Below are 20,058 nucleotides of genomic sequence, written 5' to 3' on the forward strand. Positions count from 1 at the left end.
AACAGGTCACTGGAGTGAGAATAGTTCCTTGGATCTTTAAAGGTAGAGAAAGACTGCATAGGTAGTCACAGTGATCTAATCTCCCTGCAACAGAAAGAGGATATAATGATGTTGCTGAAGCAGTTTGGAGCTCTGCATTTATAAAAGGGATGGCTGTAAAAGCCCATGCTGACAGCAGACATTCAACCATGCTGAGAGTTGAAGTGCGTCACAGATGACTTCAGTATTTTCATAGGATTGGGATTTAGAACAAATTCGCTTTTATTCTATTCCTCAGTGCAAAAAAATCTGTTGCTGTTTGCCTCAAACCATGGGGTAGGGAAACTTAAGAGGCAACAGAGGTTTGATTTTCCAGTCTTCATGTTCTGACATGTCTCTACTTCTAAGTCCATGTTTCACAAGCCAGATCATTTAAATCTCCAGGGAATCAGTTACTGTTTGCCTACCATGCTGGTCTTCTGAAGTCATTTTACAGAAGTCCACTTCCTAGTAATTATTAAAGCAATGAAAATTATGAAGTTGTTTATGATCTACACACAGGCCTTTCATGCCCCAAGCATGTACCATCCCACATCTGCCTTGGCAACTCTCAGCCAGTGTTTAACCTATTCATCCAACAACCCACAGAAGTCCACACTTGTATGAGGATGTTGTTTGAGAAACAGATGAATAGCTTTAGCATGGTTGTTCTTCACTGTAGCCATATTAACACAGACGGCAGAGTATATGATGCATTCAGCTCTGTTTGTCGCGTTTAATTGCCCATAAAGTCCCAAACAGCTCTGAGCTGATTGTGTCAGAGTACGAGCAAAGTCAAATATAAAATGCAAAATTTCAGAACTCTCCTTCCAAGGCTGTTTGTGAAAGAAGTTGTTCGCAAAACACTGTCCTAATAAATTTATTCCATTCTCACTTTGATATTTTGATTTGATGTCTTGAAATGACATTTAATTATCATTGAAATGCAGGTTCTCTCTATGGTCTCTAGTGAGAAGGATTCATTTTTCAAAGGGATGTATCTGCAGATGCCTGAAAAAATAAATATAAAGAATAGATCTTGATAAAATTCTAGGGTAAAGATGCAAAATCCTACTCCAAAGATCCATATAAGAAGCACATTTGACATTGACCTTATATTATTAAGAAATTCTTCACATATTCCCTCTATCATTGGGGATTAAATAATCTCAGATGAATAGTTGACAAACAAGAATAGCCTTTAGAATCATTTTACCCTCTTCACTAATAGTTTTGAGCAAATAGAACACTAAAAGAACACATAGAAGAAATGGTTATAATCAAAAGATACATGTGGGTCAGCTCTAACTCTCATGGTCAAGGTCAATTTGGACACGCTCATTGTGGTCATGGATTGCTCTCATAAGACTCTGCAGAAGGTTTTTCCTATTGCCTCAGTGTAAGCTCCAGGAAGACCAAGCTAACAGAGCTGATCAGGTTCCCTTAGAATGCACTTGAAAGCCACATACGCTGAGGAACTTTTGATGTGCTTTAGCTCTATTGTCAAGTTTTTTTAAGCCTCTAACAAATAGCAAGCTGTCCTTTTTACTCCCTCCTCAACACCTCTAAATGAGCCCTAGCTCAATTGCTCAGTTTCATTGGTCATAGCGCAGCACCCCAAATATGAGCTTATCTTAATGTGTTTCTAACATCCTGCCTGCTACACCAATGGCCACTCCATACTAGATCTCACATGACTGGTAGCTCTTACTCCACCCTTAAATCCTTTCTCCACCCTTGTGTCTACTAGCCTGTTTGCAGGAATACTAGATATCCTCACAACTGGTTGGCCAAGAGCATCTTTATTGAACTATAGAGAATCAATTTGGGAACAGGACCTTCAGTGTTTGCAGGAAGATTCCCGATCTAAGAATCAAAACGTGACCAAACAAGACTCAATCCATGTCTCTGGTTTTGTGTGGGAGATAGAGGAGTTAGAATTTCAGAGTTGAAATTCAAATAATTATAATATACATGTAGTATTAATTATGCCAGGATAAAAGCATCCAAAAAGTGGAAATGGGCAATATTAAAGGCAAGAGAAAAATCCCTAGTACAGCAAACAATGTGGACCTGTTAGAGAGACTGGGCTCTTTCCAGCCATCTGAATTTGTACTTGAAATTCTTCTGACCACTTCTTGATCTCTGCATGTAGAAAAGAACAAAAAGAAAAAGAAAACATAATAAAACAAAAAAAAATCACCAAAATGAAACTAAAAGCAAAAGCAAAAGCGAATCAACCCCAATCCTAAAAGAAGAGGACCAAGTGAAGATTGCTTGAGGTCCTCATTTTTAACTACAACTACAAGCGACCAATAGTTTCAATTCAAATTTTTTTTCATTATTTTATTTGAAACTTCTCTGTGGGTCAAAGAAACAAGGTTTATAAGCTGCAAAAACAGGAAACAGAAACAAACCATACTGTAGAGCTCACCACTGGTATTACTATGGTGACTGTGGGCAATGCGGAGAATACTGCTGTTTGACAATGGGTCTTTTGGTTTTATATATGCTGACAATATCTATGATTCTGAAATGAATTAGAGTCATCACCGAATCATGACTAAATCAACTGTTCCTTTTCTTTGGATAACAAGATATGGCAAACTGTTGACTGACTATCATTTGTATTTTGGACCTAGCCTCTGTGGTAAAGCTAAGTTTTTTGATGGAAAATCCTCCACCAAAACACTGTTTTGTCAATGGTGCTGCCAGCCAAAAACCATTTCCTGAGGCTAATCTGCAATCTCCAGAAGAGGAGATTTTATTTCTAATAATAATCTTCTACCAGATAAGCTTTCTTCAAATCCCAGACATACAAGAGAGAAAAATTTAAAGCAGGTCCACTACAAGCAGCAAGAAGACAAGAATATACACTGGTTTCACAACTATGTATTACAGTATTTGGAATTTTAGCTAGAGGAATATGATAACCGAAGAAGATCCAGGGAATACAAATGAAAAATTAAGAAATCAAAATGTTCTCGTTTGCAGATGTCATGACACCATTTTAAAAACTCTAAAAATGTATCAGTCTCTTAAGACTGAAAAAATACGGTCATAAAATCAGAATATCATACGAACACACAAAATTCCTTAGCCTTCCTTTATTAATTAATCAAAAATTGACATTATTACACTATCTACTTATTCTTAAAACTATAAAAGTTTGATTTATTCAAGTTTTTAAGGTCCTTCAGAACATCAGCTGGAATGTTCTTATATGTTTTCTGGATGGATCATGGTTACTTCGTATGTCTTCTCATAGTATGCTTTATAACTATGCGAATTCAGGGTATTTTGTTATATATTTTAAGAGTGTTTCAAGTGGAATACTTCCCTGATTTCTCTCCCATGGTTTGAAATTGGAAAACAAAAACGATAACGTGTTTTGAGTTTTCACTTTGAATTGTGAATATATTTTCAGCTTTAAGAAACGTAAACTTTTAAAGAACAATTGTCTCTATTCAGGAGCACGTCTAGCTAATTCATAGTGGTCTTTGCATTTTTAATATTTTCATCCACAATATTTTATTTTATATATTCAGATTATTGTGAGGGGAATTTGACCCATATTTCCTCAAAGTATGGTTTGGATTGCCATAAAGGAAGGCTAAGGAATTTTGTGTGTTCGTATGATATTCTGATTTTATGACCGTATTTTTCAGTCTTAAGAGACTGATACATTTTTAGAGTTTTTAAAATGGTGTCATGACATCTGCAAACGAGAACATTTTGATTTCTTAATTTTTCATTTGTATTCCCTGGATCTTCTTCGGTTGTCATATTCCTCCAGCTAAAATTCCAAATACTGTAATACATAGTTGTGAAACCAGTGTATATCCTTGTCTTCTTGTTGCTTGTAGTGGACCTGCTTTAAATTTTTCTCTCTTGTATGTGTGGGATTTGAAGAAAGCTTATCTGGTAGAAGATTATTTTTAATGTTGACTTGAATCTGTTCACAAGTATTTTATTGAGAATATGTGTGTATAGGTTTAAATTAGTGTATAAAATACTCCCTCTTCCTCTCTTTGTGTCAGTGGTCCGTACCTCTTTCTCCCTCTCTCATTACCTTCCCTTTTGCCAGATTGTCCCCCTGTCTCACTCTCTCTCCTTATTTTCTCTATCATTGTTAGATAATACCAGATTCAAAATAGAATTTTATTGTATTAAATCCTTTTGTCTACTTTATGAAATAGTCCTAAACAATTTAAATGCTATTTAAATGTATATTCATTTCTTTTCAACTGAATACATGTGAATCTATGATATTTGAGGTGGGAGAAATTAAATACCTGATTCTATGCAATTATTTATATAGAGCTGTTTTAATTATGCAAAGTGAGCTGATTTAATATTGCTATACCCAATACATCTAGTATATACTCTCACTTCCAACCCCGACCAGCAGGAAAGGAGCAACACCACACGTTCTTCTCCAAGCAGTTTATTCAGGAACCCTTTTGTCTGCAAGCAGGAACAATGCCTCCATCCAGCCCCCGAGGCCACTCCCTTATATCCTCCCTCAACTACCTCACCAGTCTGTGTAACCTCTGTTCATAGGTCCACGTCATATAATGTTATGGTGCACCTGCGCAGTTCTCACAATGGGGCTGGGCTTAAGTTCAGGTGCTATTCGTGAGACGTGGCAGCACTCCCGGACTCCATCTTGGGATTGCCACTACGCCAGCTCCCCACAGTAAATCACGAATGCTTTAAAAAATATTCTAGATTTGGGACTGTAAATCTAAATAATTTGTGTTTTCTCCATGTTTCCTATATTCTCTTTCATTTTATTAATTCAAACCTTTCATTACCTAACATGGCCAGAGGTTATGACGATCTTGTTAATACTTTCCAAGAGTGACCCCTTCCTTTCATTCATTATATAGTTGTCTACATTTTACTGATTTCAGCCATGATGAGTTGGATATACATGTTATACACCTTCCGCAAGGCCAAAAAGCCATTCTGAAACAAGGTGAAAAGAGACTTTAGGTGTAGAAAATTGTGGGAGGGATCAGACATAAAGCGTGTCTTCTGGATACAAGAAGTATTGCCCTCATGTCACATAGCAGCTGTTGTTTCCTGCACAGCTTCAAACCAGTCAACAGGGAAGAATGCAGGGAAAAGGCCTGAAAACTGCTATACCTATCTGACATACTATGGACAGTTAGTATCTTCAGTTGGAGGATTGAAAATTATTTGTAAGGGTTTATCATAGAGTTATTAAACAGTACTTTAATGTAGAAGATATACACAGGAAGGATTCAAAGAAATAGAGTGATGTGGAAAAAATAAATGGAAAATTATCATCAACATTCATTGGTGGAAATTCTCAAAGAGTAAAATATATAAACTATATTCCTCAGTATAATGTATGTAGAAAATGTTTTATTATATAGGGATATTTCATACAGCGACCTTATGATTTCAGTTGGTTAAAACAGATCTGCCAATTCTGTGAGTTTAATGAGTGCATTATGTAATTTGATCTTAATGATTTTAAAGTGGCTATTTTGAAAAATAGTAAGCATTATTTCCATGTACATGTTCAAAAACGTGCTTCTATAAATAATATTAGAAAAACTAAAACACTATATATCAAGAAACTAAATTAAATTAGGCTACATATCTAAACAAAATATTCAAAAGTGAAGAAACTCAAGTGACTAAGAATCGAAAATGAAATATTTATCATACTTATACAATACAGAAATGCAAAACAAAATTATTCTGAGAATTTTTTCCTCCCTTTCAGAAATTTTAGTTTTATAACACATGAGTCAACTTATGTTTGCTGTGTTATGGAGAGAGGGGAACATTACTATTCTCCTGGTTGGAATGCAAACTTCTACAGCACCTTTGGAAATCAGTATGATGTTTCTTCAGGAATCCGGAAATGGATGCGCCTAAAGATATAACTCGAGGAAAATATATCCAAATTTTGATTCATCCTAGTATAGAGACCCTTGAATAATTAGAAATATTCAAGTTGTTCCTTTACAAATGAATGCATAAAGAAAATGTGGTTCTTTTACAGATTGAAAAAGGAAAGCATGTAATTTTCAGGACAATGAATGGATCTTGTGAAAGTCATCATAGATGAGATAATCCAGATCAAAAAAGAAAAATGGGAGACATTTTCACTTTAATCTGAATGTTAATTCTCCACACTATTTCGGTTTGATTAGTTTAGTGTAAATTCAAGGGATGCGGTCCAGACTGTCCTCACTTTGGGACGTACAAATGAACTTATGGATTGCAGAGGAACACTGTCAAGAACAGGAATGTCAAACGTGAAGAAAGAGGGAAGAGGATGACAATGGAGGGAATATAGAGATGTACAGTTAAGTTGGGAAACATTTGAGGCATGGAAAGGAATCCCAATGCAACAGAAATAAAAAATATTTTTTTGTAGTGGTAACTAAAGATTTATAGCTATAAGGACAGGAGATAAAACATTGATTGGGTGTATCTATGTGATTTTCAATAGTAAGAAACTCACGAAAATTATGGATTTCAACTCTCAACAAACCTATAGTACAGAAAATGAAATATATAGTCCTTAAGGAGACAGATGTGAATATCTCTGTTGTAAACATAAATGCGTTATATTATACACATTATATGTATAAAATAATATATTTATTTGTTTACATTTCAAATGTCATTTCCCAAACTGGTTTTTCTTTCTTAAATTCCCTAAGCTATTCTGATCATCATTTTTCTAATATGGTGCTCCCCACTTCGACTTTTGCCCTCTAACATCCCCCTTCTCTTTGATATGACATCTCCACAGGACCAATTGCTTCCCTTCCCAGATATGGCAGTTGAGGCAGTTGTCTTCCCCATATGCTCTGGTATCTATGTAGCAGAAGTCTTGGACTGGCCAAAGCATATACTAGAAGGTGGAAAATTTCCTGAACCTCTGAAGGGTAAGCTTAATTGATACTGTTGTTCTTCATATTGGGTTCCAAATCCCTCCAGATCCTTAAGTCATTCCCCTATCTCTTCCTTTGTGGCTGTCAGGTGCTGTCAAATGCTTAGGTGTTTCTGCATCTGTCACGGTCAGGTGATGGCAGAGCCCCACGGAGGACAGACGTATTAGGCTCTTATCTGCGAGCACATCTTGACCTCAGGAATAGTCTGAGGATTTGGAGTCTCTGGAGGAAATTGTTAGTCTGGTCGGGTGGTCTCTGGATTGCCTTTCCTTCAGTCTCTGCTCCATTTTTGTATTTACATTTTTTAGATTGGAGATTTATAGGTAAAAAAAAATGTGAGCTGTGTGGGCAGCACCACCCCTTCACTGGGGGGCATGTCTAGCTACAGGAGGAAGTCTCTAGTTGTTCTATCTATTTTCCTGCTCGGTATTTAAACTACCACCATCACAGTAAGTTTCTGGGATACACTTGCATCCCTGGCATCTGGGATTTTCCTGGGGATACCCAAGTTCACCACCCACCACTGACGCTTATTGTTATTTACTCCACGTTTCCTCTGAATTTCTCTCCTGTCTCTTTTAATTGGTGCAACTCCCACCACTTTATCCATCATTTTCCACATCTAGCTAGATTCTTCCACTCCACTGCATTCCATGATTATTTTGTTCTCCCTTCTAAGTGGGTTCCAAGTATCCGCCATTTGGCCTTCTCACATGTTACCCTTCATGTTATAAAAGATTTGTATAGTGGGTATTCTGTTAGCAGGGCTAACATCTACTAGTCACTAAGTCCATCCCATGTTATGTCCTTTTCGATTTCTGTTACTTCACTATTTTCATGTTCCATCATTTGTCTACAGAGTTCTTGGTGTCCTCATATTTAATACCTAAGTAATGTTCCATTGTTTACATATAGCAAACTTTCTGTATTTATTCCTGAGTGGAGATGAGGTATATCATGGTTCTTTCCAGCATTCGACTGTTATAAGTAAGACTGCTGTGAATATCTTCAACCACATGTCCACGTTATGTGTGGATCAAGTTTGAGTATATGTGTTGAAGTGAGTGGTAAAGCTGGGTTTTCAAGTAAAGCTATTTGCAATTTTCTCTGGACCTCCACACTGATGATATCCAAAGTGGCTATCAGCTACTAATCCCGCAAGCAGTGGAGGAGTGTTCCACTTTCTCTACATCCTAGCCCACTCTGCTACTGCATTAGTTTTTTGTCTTAGCCAATCTGATTGTTTTAAGGAAGACTCTTATGTTCATTTTGATTTGCCTTTATGTGAACTAAGGATGTTAAACATTTCTCGATATGTTTTTCACCTATTGAGATACCTCAGTTGAGAATTCTTGGTTAGCTCTCTAATCCAGTTTAAAAGTTGGGTTCTTTGTTGTGTGGGAGTTTACCTTTCTGAGTTCTTATATTTTTAATTTTGGCACTCTCTCAAATGTAGGGTTCGTAAAACTCTTTTCCAAATGTGTAGGTTGTTGTTTTCCTATTGGTAGTGTACTTGGCTTTAAAGAAAGTTTTCAGAATGATGGGATTTTGTAAATTGACTGGTGATCTTAGAGCCTTTGGTGTACTGTTCTGAAAATTTTCTCCTGTGCATATGTGTTCTAGGCACTTTCTGACACTGCCCCTTCTATTGGCTTCTGCATATGTGATTGTGTGTGGATTTCCTTGATGTGATTTGACTTGAACTTTGAAGAAGGAGATAGAAATGTTCAATTGGCACACAGCTATATACAGAACAACAGTTAGGGTAACATCATATCTTAGAACGATTTGGTTTATGTATAACCTACTTAGTCATAAAGGAAATGCAAATCAAAACAACCCTGTGATTCTATCTCACATCAGTCAGAATGGCTAAGATCAAAGACTCAGGTGACAGCAGATGCTGTAAAGGATGTGGAGAAAGAGGAACACTCCTCCATTGTTGTTGGGATTGCAAATTGGTACAACCTCCCTGAAAATCAGACCTGAGTTTCCTCAAAAATTGGTCATTGCACTTGCTGAAGACCCAACTATACCTCCCCTGGGCATATACCCAAAAGATGCTCCAACATACAACAAAGACAAATGTTAAACTATGTTCATAGCAGCCTTATTCATAATATCCAGAAACTGGAATTAACCCAGATGTGCTACACGAGAAGAATGGATACAGAAAATGGCCTATATTTACACAATGGACTAGTATTCATTTATCAAAAATAATGAGTTCATGAAATTCATAGGCAAATGGATGCACCTAGAAAATATCATCCAGAGGGTGGTTACTCAATTACAGAAAAACAAAGTATGCACTCATTTTTAATTGGATATCAGTGCAAATGCTCAAGTTAACTATGATACAAGGCACAGACCACACAAAACTCAAGAAGGAGGACCAAAATCCTGATGATTCACTCCTTCCTTGAAAGAGTAAATAAAATATACATAAGAGGGGTAGGGAGATATTGTTCTTTGGAGACTGAAGGAATGACCATTCAGAGTCTGCTGGACATGTGACACACACACACACACACACACACACACACACACACACACACACACATATGCACCAAAACTATTTTGGATAAAATAAGGCTTTCAGAGTTTATCATTTGAAGGAGGTACACAATATTTACACAGGGAACTAGGAGAATTCAGCTGAAGGACTTTTTTGTTTTCTGGCTGTGCTGAGAGCTGAAAACCAGTTGGTAAGAGTGCCTACACACTTGAAGGCAGAGATAAGACCATCTTTTCTGCTCCAAGTTACCTGTTGTTTGGACTCAAGGACACAATGAGAAGATCGAGTGTTAGAATAAGAAGTATAAAAGAGAGTGAAGAATCCCAACTTATAGGGCCAGTATATATCTTCAAAAAAATTTGAAGAAATCTTCCCCAACCTAAAGACAGAGATGCCGAAAAACATGCCAGAAGCCAAAAGAGCTCTAAGTAGATCTTACCAGAAAAGAAATTCCTCACATCGCATGATAGTCAAAACACTAAATGCACAAAATAAAGAAAGAAGTTTAAAGGCAATAAGGGAAAAAGGTCAAGTAACATATAAAGTCAGACCTATGAGAATTACACAATATTTCTCACCAGATACTATGAAAGTCAGAAGATCCTGCAATGATATACTCTAGACCATAAAAGAACACAAAAGCCATTCTAGTCTACTATTGCCAGGAAAATTCTCAATTAACACATATGGAATAACGAAGATATTCCATGACAGAACGAAATTTATACAGTATCTTTCTACAAATCCAGCCCTACGAAAGATAATAGGTAGAAAACTCTAACACAAGGAGGGAGACTACACACTATAAAAAGCAACAAACTAATCTTGCTATGAAACCAAAAGAAAAGAGACACACAAACATGATTCTACCTCTAACAACAAAAATGACAGAAGCAACAATCACTATTCCTTAATATATTTTAACAACAGTGGAGTGAATTCCCCAATAGAAAGACATAGACTAAATGAATGGATACATAAAGAGTACCCAGCATTTTGTTGCATGTAAAAAACACAACTTAGAGACAAAGACAGACACTACCTGAGAGTATTAGGCTAGAAAACAAATTTTGAAGCAAATGGTCTGATAGACGGAAGCTGGATTTGCCATTCTACTATGGAATATAATCGATTATCAACCAAAAGTTTTCCAAACAGGTGAGGAAGGAAATTTCATATTTATCAAAAGATTATCACAGCAATAGGAACTCTCACTCCTAAATATTTTTGCTCCAAATACATGGGCAACTGCATTCCTAAAGGATACCTTACTAAAGCTCAAAGCACCCAATGTTCCTCACATAATAAGAGTGGGAGATTTCAACACCACGTTCTCTTCAATGGACAGATCATGGAAATAGAAATTAAACAAAGATCTAGACAAACTAACAGAAGTTGTGAACAAAATGGACATTACATATATTTATAGAATATTTCATCCTAAAATAAAATAATATGCCTTCTTCCCAGCATCTCATAGTATTTTTTCCAAAACTAATCATATAACAAGTCACAAAACAGGCCTCAACAGATCTAAGAAAACTGAAATATGTCCATTTATCCAATCAAACCGTGACAAACAAAGGCTGATCTTCAATATCCACAAAACATCAGCGAGCCCACACATACCTGTAAGTTGAACAGTGCTCCACTCAAAGATAACTTGTCAAGCAAGAAATAAAGAAAGATTAAAGACTTTTTAGAATTTAATAAAAGTGATGGCACCACATACATATGCTGTACTCAACAATAAAAGAACCTCTGGGAGAATCACCATTCCTTACCTCAAGCAGTATTACAGGGCAATAGTGATTAAAAAAAATCAATGACAAAAAAAAAGTTGTATTTGTACAGATCTAGGAATGTTGATAAGTGGAATAGAATTGAAGACCCCAAAACAAACACACACATCAATGGTCACTTGATATTTGACAAAGAGGCCAAAACCATCCAATGAAAAAAAAATTAGGATTTTCAACAAGTGGAGGGCAGCATGTAGAAGTATGCAAATCGATTCATTTTTATTGGTCTAATCAAACCTTAAGTCTGAGTGGATCAAAAACCTCTACATCAAACCCAATAAACTGAAACTATAAGTAGAGAAGAATCTTGATCACATGGGCACTGGGAAAAATTTCCTGAACTAAACACCACTGGTTTGTACTGTAAGATCAAGAATCAGAAATGAGACTTCGTAAAACTGCAAAGATTCTGTAAGTCAAAGGACACTGTTATTAGGAGAAAACAGCAAACAAATGATTGGGAAAAGATCTTTATCAATCCTACACCTGATACAGAGTTAATATCCAAAATATACAAATAACTCAAGAAGTTAGACACCAGAGAGCCAAATAATCCTATGAAAAATGGGGTGCAGAGCTAAACAGAGAATTCTCAACTAAGGAATAACAAATAGCTGAGAAGTGTGTCAAGAAATGTTCAACATCCTTAGTCATCAAGGAAATAAAAATAAAAATAGTCCCGAGGTTCCACCTCACGGCAGTCAGAATGGCTAAGTTCAAAAACTCAGGTGACAACAGATGTTGGTGAGGTTATGGAGAAAGAGGAACACTGCTCCATTATTGGAGGGATTGCAAACCTGTATGATAACTCTGGAAATCATTCTGAAGTTTCCTGAGAAAATTGGATAATGCCCTAACTGAGGACCCAGCTGTACCTGTACTCTGCATACACACAAAAGATGGTGCAACATACAACAAAGACACATGCTCCACTATGCTCACAGCATTATTATTTATAATAGCCAGGAACTGGAAAGAATCAAGATGCTCTTCAACTGATGAATGGATACATAAAATGTGATACATCTGTACAATGTTCTACTACTCCACATTAAAATCAATGAATTCATGAAACTCATAAGAAAATGGATTGACCTAGAAAGCGTCACCCTTAGTGAGGTAACCCAATCACAGAAAAGGACACATAGTATGCACTCTCTGATAAGTGCATTTTAGCCCAAAAGTTCGAATTCGGCAAGATATAATCCACAGACCACATGATGTTCAAGAAGAATGATCAAATTATGCAAGCTTCACTCCTTCTTAAACGGCGGAACAAAAAACATTCACGGGAGTTTATGTGGAGGCAAAGGTAGAAGTAGAGACTGAAGGAATTCATGCCCCACCTGTGGCTCATATACATATATACAGTCACCAAAAGTATATAAGATTATTGACGCTAAGAAGTGCATGCTGACTGGAACTGGATATAGATGTCCCTGAGAGACACAGCCAGAGCAGGTCAAATTCATAGTTGAATGCTGGCAGCAAAACATTAATCTGAAAATGGAACACCAGTTGCAGGAATTAGAGAAGCGGTTGAAAGACCTGAAGGGGCTTGCAACCTCATAGGACAACAATGCCCAACAACGAAAGGCCCCAGGGAGTAAAGCATCACCCAAAGTATATACATGGATTGACTCATGGCTGTAGATGTATATGTAGCACAAGATGTCCTTTTTGGGCAACAAGGGGAGGAAAAGCTCTTAATCCTTCCAAATGTGGACTCTTAATATAAGGAAGGTGAGAAAGATTAGACGGGTGGATGATGTGGATGGGAACACCATTATCGAAGAAGGAGTGAGAGCAGATAGATGATGTATGAACAGGAAACCAGGAAATGGTATATTTGAAACTTAAATTAAAAAATCATATAAATGAAAAGAGGATCCTCAGATTCCTTTGAATAGGTGGAGGAATATCTAATTTCCCTGTGTGCAGAAGAGGAATTTTTGCTGTCCCTCCAGGAAAAGGTGATAGATTTTTGATGTTTTAAAGTATAAGGGTGAAATAGGATATCCCCTGGACTTTATGGAATGTGCATAGCTTCTCTTCCTCTTATGTCTGGAGTACTATTGAGCAGAAGTTGAAGGTTGATTGATACCTTGGAAATTATAGAACATTCCAGCCACACACTACTTCAGCAACTCCAAACTGAAAATCACAGTAAAGAATACACACCTGAATATCCATGGTAGGCAGTCAACAGTCTTAGAAGTCTTGTACGAGGCTCTAATGCAGTAGTCTTAGGTTCAGTATCTTATTCAAATATATGTCCATCTACACATTCCTCTGCATGTGAAAGGACACCTCTGTGTAAGGGAACACAATGAAGACAGTAGTCTGATTTGTGCTTGCTTTTAGACTCTTGTTTGAGAACTCAGTCCAGATTTCTCTGAGATCTCTTCGTCAGAACAGTGTTTCTCAGGACAATAAACTTAGAAATTTTAGAGAGGAAATGGATTTGGCATATGGGGAATGTGTCGTAATTCCTTGGCCTTCTGGAGTCCTCTTAATTGTATAAGTCTAAATCTTACTCAGTAAGATGGTGGAGGTAGGGAACTTGCATAGAAGTAGGACTGTTGTGTCAGTCATCAAAAAGGTAATATACCAGACTTCATGGGAAAAAGTTGTTATTGCACCGTGGACATCATCGGGAATTCTGAGAAAATGTGCAAAGGAGATATTGTATACCGGTTTGTTAGAAGTTTAAAATCTCTGGCTACTTCTAAAATTATAAGAAAAAACATTTTATTCTGGAGAAAATGTTAGTACCTCGTGGAGCAGAGGAAGATCCAGTATTGCTTGATCAGCTTACTATTCTTTTTCAGTATTTAGAATGTCCATATATTTTCATGCCATTTGAAAGTCCAGGTAGCAATTCTTCCATCAGTCCTATAGGTTGCATTTCATTCCAGCAGTTGTCTTTGGGCTTTGAAGACTTTTGTCAGACAAGAAAAGATCAACACCCCTTTCTTCCATGGAGGAATGTCTCAGAATACATGTAGCAGAAATAAGTTTGTATGTAATCCTAAAGAGTTGGGATATAGCAGGCTCACAAAATCAAGAGAAGAAGTGCTAATGATGGCCACAAGAGAGTGCAGGCATGAGTACGCCTTGGGCAAAAGAAGATATTTCAGGCCAATGTGGGCCTTTGGTGAAAGTGCTCTTGTCCACTATACAGAGAAAAAAGGTGAAATACTTGTGAGTAGATGTGGAGTGTTGATGCTCCCATAGGGAAAAGGAGAGACACTGAAGTTCTTCTATGAAACGGTGACATTACAGACCCCATGGACAGAAGATGTGAATTTGAGAACAACTGGAGCAAAAGGTATCATTCTGATGTCCCTCCTAGAGGAAGTTTTGAATGTGAGACACAATTAAGTGTTAATTTTGTGACATCTTTCATCAAAAGTAGCATGGTTCAGAATCATTCTTTGTCAAATAGGTTAGCTGCTGAGGACCTTTTTGAGTGGAAGTGGAGTTTGAGACCTGGGTGCCAGAGATGACTTCAGGAATTGTAAGTCTTATAAGACAGATATCGGACACTCTTATATACAGAATGTACATTTGATATATACTGGACATAAATCGATGATCTAAAGTAATGACGTTTAAGAGTAGAATATTAAAGAAACGTAGAATCTGCTTAAAGTGACAAACCTATTTAAGGATAATGGAGTGTTCAAGCCTACCTTGAGCAGGCAAGCTAGGGCTACTTCACATATCGTATCTTCAGTTACACCATGGGAGGCCTGTCAGGGATCCAAGCATTAGTATTATTCAGCAGTCATGATTTTCATTCTCTAAATCCTCTTGAAGCTAATCATCGACGATGGTTATAAGCATGAAGGATGGTATATAGGACAAATAATGAAAGTTTCACGATTTACTAACATAGATCATAATTAAGTGAAGTGCCTTTGGTCACATCTGTATTTTCTTAGTGGCCATAATTAGATGGACATGATCTAAAGCTCCCTATTAGAGGGTTACCTTTGATCTAAACATCCCTATTAGAAGGTTGAGTATGCTCTAAGGACTCTTTAATCTTGGTCCTCTTGGGCAAAAAAAAAAAAAATTCTGAGATCTCAATAGTAAACTATAGTCATTCTTATAACTGATCTTAGACAGAAGGGGATGGTGTAAGGTATTATTTGTCAAAGAATAAAAACCTGAAGGCTACCAATCAAAGTGAAGTGCTGATTTCCCTTCATCTAAAGGGGATGGTTTTGAGATGGCTTGGAAATAGGTGCAGTTTGAGTAACCTGTGTTCATAACTGCAACTTATGGAGTCATCCTGAACTGCTTTGCTAAACAAGAAAGTGCCTGGCCATTTTTAACCAATTACCAAGATCCAGTCACCTAACTGTGAAGAAGGAAAAATTCTAGCTCACCTTTGGTGGTGGGAAAACATATGGTATTGCATAATTTTCTTCCAATTATTCTTTCCAGCTTCCATTAGTCAGCATGCTCTTCTATCAGGGTGATTGTCTGAACTGTGATGCTCCATTGATACACACACAAACACACACACACACAAACACACACACACACACACACACATATGTGTGTGTGTGTATGTGTATCTGTACGTGTACGTGTACGTATATGTATATGTATATGTATATGTATATATAAGATTTATACATGTATATATATCATATATGTATGTATATATGATGTATATATGTATACCTATGATGTATATATATATAATGTATATATACATATATACATATATGTGATGTATATATGTATATATGATGTATATATTTATAAGTGTACATGTGTACACATCCATAAATGAGAGATGGAAAAATTGCATTTCTGACAACCTTCTGTAGTAAGGTTGCATATATTTTAATTTTAGCTATCTGTACTCTGCCCTCTGATCTACACCAAGAATCTTATGATGTCCCACTGGGAAATTGGAATTATGATTGCCTGGCAATCTTGGTCAAGTTTGGCAATTAAGAAAAATGAAGTTAAATCAGGTATAAGATGTCCTTGTAATTAAGTGATGCTCTTGGGGCATCCAGAGCTAGAGGCTACAACTGAAACTCCTCACAAATATAGATGGAATCAATGAGACTTGCCCATAGGAGCCAAACCTGAGATTTCTCTGTGAGCATCAATCCATACCAATACTCCCTTGGCCAGGAACTGGATGTCTATAGTTTTTGTGGATGAAGATCCCATTTTGTACTACATTGAACGGCATGTTATTGAATCTGATTCTGGCTTCTACAGAGGTATTCGATGAGACCATGGGGCCTCTTTCGTCAGAAGTGAAGTGAATTGAGCCCACTTTCAAATAATCAAAGTTTGGGGGTCTTTCCTTTATATGAGTACTTGAGAGGACATAAGGCAACCAGGGAATGTGTAGAGTAGGCTCAGTTGTAAGAGGGAGGTCTGACATTCTGTTCAATGACTTAGGTAATTGATGGAAAAAGGAAGATCTTGACGCCTTTAAGAAAGAGAAAACTTTGAGATCTGATTGTGCAAAGGTATGTGTTAGAAAACCCTTGGAGTTGGGGTTGGTAGTATGAAACATCCTGTGAAACATGAATGTCATTATTACCTGATTTGGTAAAGGATTTTCCCCAACAATGCCGTTCAATTTCTATACTTCTTTAGTTGGTAGGAATTTTACATCTTGTATTTAATATGGGGAAGTGCAGGTAACATCCCAGGCCTTTTTTTAAACAGCCTGCATGACTGTCTCTGGATCTTTTGCTCATTCAGTTTGTCTTAATATGTCCATATATTGGCAGCAACAAAGGGTGCTCTTGATTTCTAGTGATTGGATTGATTCCATCAATCAATGATTCTATATATAAGAACTGGGACCTCAAACCCGAGTGGAAGAACATATTTCTCTATCCACCATGGTAAAAGGTAAAAGCCTTGAATTTCTATTATTTAGAGTATATCCATGTGAGGTAATTCAAATTCGTGAGGGACTGCTTTAGAATACAAGGTATGGCATACTATTTTTTGGAAAAGCATGTCTCATGTCACCTTGTGAATAAAGGAATGTGTGAATTTCCTTTGGTCAAAAGCAGTGTACTCCATCAAGAGGTGAGAAAGATCCAAGGCCACACTGATGGGGAAGGAGTCACATCATCATTCAGGGTGGTTCTCAGGGCCTCGTCAAAGAGGAATGAGTCTAGGACGTATATCAGAACAGTAGAGTTCTGAGAAGAGATTCACAGAATGGGAAGTTCTGAGAAGATCTTCAGCAAAAGTGAAGTCCTGAATGTATTGGTTCAGAATGTGGAGGTCCCTAGTCATATTTTGAAGAAAAGAAGTATCCACTTCACCCATGGTCAGCAGGGGAAGGTTATCGGCTACACTGGGTCTTGGAGAAATGTTCTGCCTCTATCTCAGTAACTTCTAAGTATGTTCTCTATATGTATACCCTATATATCTTTTAGTCCAGGCAATGGTCACAACAACAGTATAAGTGGTTCAGGAAGCGGTGATGTTTCTTCATGAATGTGTTCAGCTACACACATATGTGAATAAAATATAGGAATGGTGTATATTTTAATGACCTACTTTAAGGCACATAGTATAAGAGTCAATTTAGCTTTGTGTCTTCTGAACTAGGATTTAGAAGCAGAGAAATATAAGATACCATTGTTTGCATATGTGTTGTATGAATACCTTGAATAAAGAGGTTAGTTTTAAGCAAACTTTCTTAATAGCTGTGTTCTGTGGCATAGGACGAAGGGCAGCTCTAGTGATTCTTTAGTTCCACAGGTACTCCAAAATTCCCATAGTACACAGGGAGAAGGTCTGAGACAATTGATGTGCACTGGGAATAATTTTTAGAGCCCTTTCAATAGAATTTGATTTCCCAAGCCCCCATTTGCAGAAGCTGAGGGTCTAAAATCTACTGGGTGGATTGAAGTAGAAAATTGACCCACAATCCTACTGGAAAGACAGGGAATGTTAGATGATCATTCATGTAGGATGCGTGGTATAACACTCCCTTGGTCTGGCAGCTCTTTAAGGAGAAAAGACAACACCACTTGATGGGAATAGGAATATAAAAGGGCCATGTAAGTCTTCAAGCAGGTTTTAAGCCTCTTTACCATAAAGGATCTAGGGCAATGCTGTACTTTGGCGAGTACTGACATGCTCTACAATATAAGAAGAAGGAGTAAGTTAACACTGGGTAAAGTGAACCCCATGTAAGAGAGGAAAACTCTAAAGCACTATTGAAAATGAAGAGAAATTTCTTCAGGCATAGTGTATATAGGTGCCATACACACTTCTGTCAACAGAAAAGGTCCCTGGTACCTTATACAGTGGATAAAGTTTCCAGCAGTAATCATAAGTTTCAAATTCTCATTCAGAGTTTTATATATTCATAATTTCTGTTAATGCAAGAGAAAAGACAGGAACATATTTCTTCTGCCAAAGGCTTTGGATAATTGTTTCTGGCTAGGTTAATCCTTCTGGTTCGTTCAGCTGTTAAGATCTAAGCAGAAATGTTGAAATTATTACATTTCTATTGATTTGCCTGATTGCAGTTTGCAAGGGTTATATACTCTGATTCCAAACTTCGACTCTGGGACTTCAAACCGGAGTAGAGTCGAGTCCCTGGATTATAGAAGGAGTCACTTTTGAAAATATGTCTGATCAGTTAGGTATACAACTACTTTGTTGGAAATTCAAGGGCCCAATATTCAGAGAGAACATTTTAGGAGGACTGGAAAGAGCGAAAAGGTCACAGAATCCTTCAGGCAAAGGTTTACCTTGGGTACTGGAAGAAGAGAGTCAAGTGCAACTGTTTTCACAGTCCAGAATAACCATGTGTCTGGGGACTATGAGGCGTGCTTGCCAGAAATTAGGGAATTTGCTCTTACATATTGGGTGGTAATCTCTGGATTTATCTTTTCCTCAAGCTGTTAAGCAGCAGGATAATCATCGACAACAAAGATGAAACTGCTCCATTTTATGTTACAAACCTTAAAGGCAGAACGTAGGTTAGGGCTCAGATTTGCACTGACATGTCTGAGGACATCATGTCCATGTGGTCTGCCATTCCTTCAAACATTTATGTATGCCTGGCCACCCAGGTCAGAAGGAAACATTAAGACCTCTTAGAAGAATAGAACTGAGATTCTCTGGATAGAGGTGGATTCTCGGAAGAAACCATTGTCAGGGGATATTAATTTAAAGTTTCCTTAAGAAAAAATAAACATCTGTATGAGAATTCATTTCATTTGCTTCTCTGTATGTTCTTTATCAGAAGAATTTGTATTAAGCCACGTTCAACTTTAAGGGTATGTCTAGATTTTCTTATTCAAAGAAAGTGGAATATATTCATCTTACTTTGAAGAATATGCTTGTCAGGGGCTCTTCATTGCATCCCAATTGAACCTCCAGTTTACCTTGAACTGACAGAGAAACCAGGGAAAAATTAGGAAACATATCTGTGGCACAGTCCATAATATCAAGAAATAGTGTGGGTTTCCTCACCCTAAATTAATATCTAAACTTCCTTTGGACAAACTAGAATGATATGAAGTAACCTTTCTTTCAGGGATAACATATGACACCTCCTTAATCAAAGAAAGAATAGATGAGTACCCCCGAGTAAAGAAGAGTTGCTGATGTCCCTGTGACAGGAAATTGTTTTGAGTATTCAAATTCCCCTAGTATTTGAGAAAAAATTAAATTGCTTACAATAGCTCAAGAGGTCCTACATTGCTTCATCTTCTAATGGTACTTCACAGTCTAGCATATACACATCTTTAGC

General features: G+C 37.1%; 1 long non-coding RNA gene across 1 annotated transcript in view; it reads right to left on the reverse strand.

The window, feature by feature from the left end:
• Positions 1 to 19,696, reverse strand: part of LOC147998002 (uncharacterized) — a 33,566-nt gene extending 13,870 nt beyond the window's left edge. Inside the window, exons 1-3 of the long non-coding RNA XR_015647303.1 lie at positions 19,632 to 19,696; positions 14,978 to 15,037; positions 1 to 84 (exon numbers count right to left, since the gene is read on the reverse strand). This is a non-coding gene — a long non-coding RNA (uncharacterized LOC147998002). The remainder of the gene's footprint in view (positions 85 to 14,977; positions 15,038 to 19,631) is intronic.
• Between the last annotated feature and the right edge of the window lie 362 nt (positions 19,697 to 20,058).

This window comes from Rattus norvegicus, chromosome Y (assembly GCF_021556685.1).
Source record: "Rattus norvegicus strain SHRSP/BbbUtx chromosome Y, alternate assembly SHRSP_T2T, whole genome shotgun sequence".
Classification (NCBI taxonomy): domain Eukaryota; kingdom Metazoa; phylum Chordata; class Mammalia; order Rodentia; family Muridae; genus Rattus; species Rattus norvegicus.